At 35.2% G+C, this 6,870-nt stretch overlaps 1 protein-coding gene across 2 annotated transcripts in view; it reads left to right on the top strand.

The window, feature by feature from the left end:
- The first annotated feature begins 1,091 nt into the window (after positions 1-1,091).
- The window catches only part of CD36 (CD36 molecule (thrombospondin receptor)), a 75,260-nt gene continuing 69,481 nt past the window's right edge, over positions 1,092-6,870 (top strand). Inside the window, exon 1 of one of the 2 annotated variants that reach the window (XM_011927702.1) lies at positions 1,092-1,319. The gene's annotated coding sequence lies outside the window, so the exon portion shown is untranslated. The remainder of the gene's footprint in view (positions 1,320-6,870) is intronic. The other variant, XM_011927703.1, reaches the window with a different exon arrangement.

Here is a 6,870-nt window from a genome sequence, read left to right as displayed (position 1 = left end):
TGTGTGGGTTAGACTCTCAAATAAATCAGTTATTCACCATGTGTCCATTATCAAAACTTAGCCTTTTAGTTGCAGTTTCTTCTCTGGAAAGTGAGCCTAAAATGTTAATTTGAAAGCTTATTTTGAGATTAGAAAAGTAGAATTAATTAGATGGTATCTATGTCGTAAAGCGTCAGGCACATGAACAGTGCTCAATACATAGGACCTATTATTAAAATATGATGAAAATACTGGTTATGGTTTGACAAAACAACCATTTTTGTGGATAGTGGTTACTACTTGATACAGAATAGTTTTATTTAAAGAGTGGTAACTCTAGTCTATAATTTTCCTTTAATGTGATTCTGTAAAAGAAATTTTAATTGAAAATATGTAAATATCAGGAGAGCAATATGGCTTTTCCAGTTTCTCTGTTCACTTTGCTTTAGTATATAGAATTAGAGATTCTTAATATATAAATCCTAGAAAGTAATTTAGAAATCCTGTCATTGTATCTTCAGAGTAATAACTTTCATCACAGGGTCTGTTTGGGCTGAGAGTAGAGCTTTATTCATGTTTAGTGGAAGTCCTAAGCAAAATTTATTGTAAACCAAATATATTCTACAACCCTTCAAAAAAGATTCAAAAAACAATAATTTAAACCAAAGAACTCTGGCAGTGCATGGCCCTCATTAATTGAGGCAAACAAAAAATGACCAAATGACTATTGAAAACATAGAGGAGAAAAAGTACTAAGAAAGTTTATAGGGACTCACCTACAAAAGTTACTGGAACAAAAATCTGTTTTTTGACTCAATAGTAATCAATATTCATTTTTATGTTGTTTTATACTTAAGACAGGAAAATCTGAGCCTTTCTCTTTACTATCAGAGCAAACGGCAATCATGAAGTGAAGCTAATTTATTATTGATTATTAATTACTTGAATTTCTATGTTTCCTAAGTAGAGCAACCATCTGTTAAGGGGAATAACAGGTTCTAGCAGGGAAAGGATTAAGAGTTTTATTTTCTTCAGCTGAGGCCCAAAAGGAGTGAGGTTTTTCAAGTCAACGTTCATTCCATTTTGCTCAGGTGTCAGGGATCTATATTTATCTTGTGTTAGGCATGCATCTGAAGTGCTGGAAGGCTCAGGATGTCAATGGTTTTCAGATGTCAGGATAGCCTTAAGGCTAGATGAAGGGTTGAGAGCCTGTGCCTCATTTCTGAGTTCTCAGCTGCTATGTCGTGGAAATCCTGTTTACTTTCTGCATCTCCTCCTGCAAGACTCTGGAGCCAGTCTTGAGGTCCTACATCTGCGAAAGCAAGCTCTTCTAGAAGTTGGTGAGCAGAATGCTTTTTGTTTAGAAGTGTGGCTGTAAATGTTTTTGTAGTTGATGCACTGTCATCTAGTAAGTAACTGTTATTTTTGGGCTCTCTAAAAAGGCAATTATTATCTGATATAATAGTTTAGTCTGTGATGCTTCTTTTAACTTATTTGTAAGTTTTAACCAAATGGTTAAAGAAATTTGCTTTTTAACCCTTAAGCCTTACATTTCCACAACTCTCTAAATTCCAAAGGATGCTATGGATTTCTAGTTGCCTATTTCATGGATTTTACTTAGAAAACATCAGAAAACCCAAACTTCTCATGATTTCAGAAAGTGTAATTTTACTTGAAACTTCTTTTCCTTTAGATTTCTTGTTTCTGTTTTCTGATAGGTTTTTAAGAAGATTAATATTTTCAAAAGGATACTCTAAAAATCTGGCCAATTTGATTATCCCCTTCCAACCTGGAAAAGTTCGTATTTAAAATGAGGCTAGAATTTGAATGACCTTCTTTCATGGGACTCTGAAAATGTTTTTTGGCTTGCTGTCACAACTGACAAATATATTTAAGAAATAATCTAAAAGACCAATCTTAATTTGACTCCTAGACAGAAGAAAACAAAACTATTTTTATACATAAAACTTACTAATCATTAGTGATCATAAAAACTTTCTTGAGTGTGGGTGCCGCAAGTCTTATTTGTGGGGTAGGGGGAGATTTTGTTACCTCGCAGAACTTTTGTTATATGGTGTGTTTCATAATGTGACCACATAAGATCAGACAACACCGCCAAGAATGACAAAGTCGTTACTTATACAGAAAGTCAAGTTATGCATATTTTGAGACACAATTAAGGTTGATACAAAAAAAAAAAAAAAGCAATTCCTTCTGTTTCTCCATGCTATTCTACAAGCCCTGGAATGAATTAGATAGGTTTCTTTGCCTTTACAAAAAAGGTCACTTTCTTTTATTATTTGGGGAATGGTTGCTTGGTGCTAGACTGAATTCTGGGGCACCATTTAAGGCTAATACTTCCAAAGGGGTAAACTTCTTGTTCACACTCCTTGAGAGGACTCACAATTCAGATGGGTTATCTGTCTCAAAGAGAAATTGGCAAGCTATCTTGTTTTCAGTTACAACTGACTAAATAATAAAAGTGGATTTGTGGGGCAATATATGAGACTCCTGTAATCCTGACAAGAAGAAAGGAAAAATATTTTCAAATGATGTACTGTGCAATTACTAATTATTTGGAATCTGACCCTTTTGTAAAGTATAATGACAACTGTGGAATTAACTGTTCTAAGAGTTCAAGAAAGCAAACACCTGAGGATAATAAAACAATTTTCACCTGGGAAAAAGATACGCTCTGGAACTCAAGAATTACTGTCAGGCAACAAAAAAGGTGGGGTGGTTAAACTGCTGACAAATCATTGAAAAAAGACAGCTTAAGGTTGTAGAGTTGTACAGTGGGATGATTAAATGGAAGGAAACGTTTCAGAGCAAAGAAATATAATATAAAGCTGTTGATGTAACTGTGGCTCATTTTGCTTTTCACCACAAATTACTGATTAAGATGACTAAGGAATTTAATCTGATACTCTTAGTATTTACAAACTAATAAAGCTTCAGGTTAAATTATTTGAAAAAAATCCCAATTTTGAAATAAAGAAATGCTACAAAATGAGTGAAAAGGAAAAATGTATTTGATGTTTATGATTTTCCTAAAGATTGCAATTCAGATAAAAATTGTGAAGTGCATCACTTTATTGCATTCTGTGAGGAGCAAGTGGAGGTACTGAAGAGGGTGGGTATGAGGTTGGGTTTTCATGTCATGTGACTGGAATCCTCAGTTATGTCTAATCCACAGTGGTTCAATCACAAACAATACATGTTCATCAGGAAAAGAAAATGATCTCAAATGTAAGTGTGCAAGGAATAGAAAAATAATATAGTCCAGTAAATAGCTTTAGTGTTGTATGTAGAAGTACAGTAATTGGCTAAGCCACTGGAAACTTTCTTTGTTTTTTAACAAAGTATGCCGTTGGTTCCACAATAAGCTTTCAAGTCATTTCTTTATGGAAAGGGTAAAGTGAATTCTGATTTGTATCTTCTGACAAACCATGTGGAGAAGAAGTAACACTTTTAGATGCGTGTTTGTTGGTACCCTGTTAAATAGCTAAAGATGTTTTGAAATATACCCAGAGACCTTTGTCACACAAACACTATCGTACAAAGAAGGAAATGACAGAAAATTGGCAAGCATTAGAGGGGACATAGGAGACAGCTTGGCTCATTCACCAAGGACTCTGGACTGTGCTCAAATGGAAAAGCATTGTTTGCCCTTCAGTGCTTGTGATGTTTAAAGGTGAACTGAGGATAGTTTTTTAAAATAAATTATTATTAGTTTCATCTCTTCATTAATGTTGTTCCTTCTCATTAAGTCTTATAAATATTACTTTTCTCATTTTAATTTTTAGAAAATAAAAAAATATCCATGTCTTATTTTATGACCATGACTTAATAAGAACACTTCAGTCTAACTGAAATTCATTTGGAGGTTCCTTTGGTCGCATGTTGAAACTTCATTGTAACTTTATTTAAAATGTAGCAAATGCCACTGCAAGATCTACTTCTTGTATCTAATTCCGGTAAGTTTTAGAAATGAAGTAATAAACATTAGTGTGTTCAATACAATGGTCTCATAAAATAGAACCCAAAGCATACTGTCATTTATAGAAGATATAAAATTTTAAGTAAACTGGATATCTACTTTAAGACTGAGCCCTAAAGCATGAAATACCTATTTTGGTTAAATACATGATGGCGTTGCTATCTTTCAAATACCTTTATTCATTGACATACTCTTTCAAAAATATTTAATGAACACCTACACTGCTTTAGGAAATGCTATTAGAAATAATGTTGTGCTGAACATTTATAAGAATCTAGGATCATTTTACAGGCGGTTTTCTGAACCTTGTTCATATAGAATGAAATTTTTGATGAAGGTTAAAAAACAAAAACTGTTAGTAAATGATGAAAGCATATTCATCATTTTATGGACACTTTTCCCCATGACCCCACAACAACAGCTCCCTTAAAGTGTTATCAGTCTCTGGGGAGAAGAATAGACCAAACGAGTGACAGTTGTATTTCCAGAAGGACTAGAAGGAAGATACTGGCAGAGTTATTTCCATTGCTTACTCTAAGCTTCTCGTTATTGCATCATTTACTCTTAAAATGCTAAGTAACTTCACACAACTTAGGAAGCCTCTCCAGAATAAAATAACTGTAGTCTGGATTCTAAGCTTTAGGATTGATAACTTCCTACATTATTTCTTCTTGAACTATTTCATCTGAAATGGGGAATAAATACTATTCTTGATTTTATCTTGGTCTCTTGGGAGACTTTTAATTTCTATTAGCCCTATCCTTTTAAGAGCTGCTTGGTCAATAGGTACATCTAAGCAGGTGCCATAGACAAGGAATTACAGGGCAGAAAGGTATGAGCTGTGATAAGCTTAATATACAGGGATAAGAGCATTCCTTACAGACCTTTGCTATTGCCTAGAGTTGGAGCACCTTGCCTGCATATAAACACCATAAAGGTAATGGAGTTATTCCATTTGTAACTACTTGTATTAATAACAGCAATGTCCCCGTGCCTGACTCATACATCATAATAACTCAGATTTTATTCATTTATTTAAATTATTGTCTAACTATTTCCTAAATCAAAATATTCATCTTCTTCTAAGGACTATGACTAAAATTTTAAGAATTTTGCATTATGGAAATAACTTAGATACATTTGTTTCTTATGTTTAGCACTTTTTCTAAGAATATCCAAATTGACGTAGCTCTATACTATAACGTAATACATACAGCTGTGCAACTTTTTTTTGTATTAAATTCTCAGGTAGGTAGTTTAATGGAATGTTACTACTGCTGTTCTTCCCAGCGTGTCTGTGGGTTTGTTTATTTTTATAATATAAGACAGATCCTCTACTCATAAAATGAATTATGGGATTTAACAGAGAAATATTCTATAATTTATAAGACACTAAATATATAAACTCACAGACGCTGAGAATGTCTCAGTAAATCGTTCATGAAGCTCATTCATTTCACCTAATGCCTCTCACTGATGTCCTAGTCCTTTCCCCAGTCTGCATGCAAAACTTAGATGTGCTTGCTACTATATACAGTCTCTTAGATCTCTTTGCTGTCTGTACTGAGTTTTGGATGAAGCCAGAGAGAAACATTTAGCTCAGTCAGTTTCACTCTGGGCCCAAGGGTCATCTTGGAGATTTGCTAATCTTTCCTCCAGGAAAGGGCTGTGATTTCTCCACTTTTCACTTCGTGAACAACCACAGCATGCACAGTACTGTTCTCTGCTAGCCTAGTCACGTATCCCCTCAAAACCCTCTCTGACGTTTGGGGATGGTGGCTAGCTGGTGGTAAAAGTACAGGCATCACCCATTTTCTTTCTCCATCCCTTAGTTCCTTTCTGACCTAGACAGCTGCTTGAAAGTTCCTTCCCCTTCAGTCTTCCAATCTTTGTGTATTGTATCCTTGTACTGCAGCCCTGTTGTAATCATTCAACAAAATTCTGTATGGTTTACCAGCTGAAGTTGGGAAATACAGGATTAAGCAAAGGGAAAAATAAATTCTATAATTAAGAGGCAAACAGGAAGCTTACTATAATTCCTCCCATTATCTTCTCCACCCCATTAATATTCCTCTTGAGTATTAAAGGTAGCATTTTGTTCTCTCAACTCTCCCATGCAAAACTTCTGTACATAGTAACAGCAAGAGAGTTTCTGAAGCTGAAATCCTGTAGAATAAATAAAAGCAACTGAAACAATCTGAATGGTCTTTTGAAAAAAAGAAGAAAAAGAAAAGCACTTAATTATTTACCATGGCAAAGCAACAGCTATGAAGCTTGCCTTTTCTTTTTTCTGAGGCTTAGGGCTGGACGTCAACTTTCAGCTGCTCTCCCAATGTTTACATTTTTTTCATAGCAAAAGCTACAAACAGAAGTGGGGATAGTTCTTAGCACACTCTAAAACTAAGACCTACTGAATTTTTTACAAGTAAGGATGTGGAGGCTTGTAGAAGTTAGTGACCTTTTATGCCCTTATCTAGCCATATTGCTTTCTTCAGTTTCTATTTCTGCAGATTTTCTAGGCTCCCATTCCCCATCCCCCACTTGCTAAGTGATATCGATTTTCATGACTTCACCTATAATCTGCATGTTGAGGAGACCCCAATCTACATCTTATGGCTCCAATCACTCTTCTCAACTTCAGACCCATGTATCTCCATGCCAGTAGGTCAAGTTCTCTAGTTGAAAGTATCTAAACTCTTTTTGTTGTTGTTACTGTTGTTGTTGAGACGGAGTCTCACTCTGTCACCCAGGCTGGAGTGTGGTGGTGCGATTTAGGCTCACTGCAACCTCCTCCTCCCAGGTTCAAGAGATTCTGCCTCAGCCTCCCAAGTGCTGGGACTACAGGCGCCCTCCGCCACGCCCAGCTAACTTTTTTGTATTTTCAGTAGAGA

Source organism: Colobus angolensis, unplaced genomic scaffold (genome assembly GCF_000951035.1).
Source record: "Colobus angolensis palliatus isolate OR3802 unplaced genomic scaffold, Cang.pa_1.0 Scaffold74, whole genome shotgun sequence".
Taxonomy (NCBI): domain Eukaryota; kingdom Metazoa; phylum Chordata; class Mammalia; order Primates; family Cercopithecidae; genus Colobus; species Colobus angolensis.
Note: the sequence above shows the minus strand (reverse complement) of the source record. Positions and strands in the feature narration are given on the sequence as shown.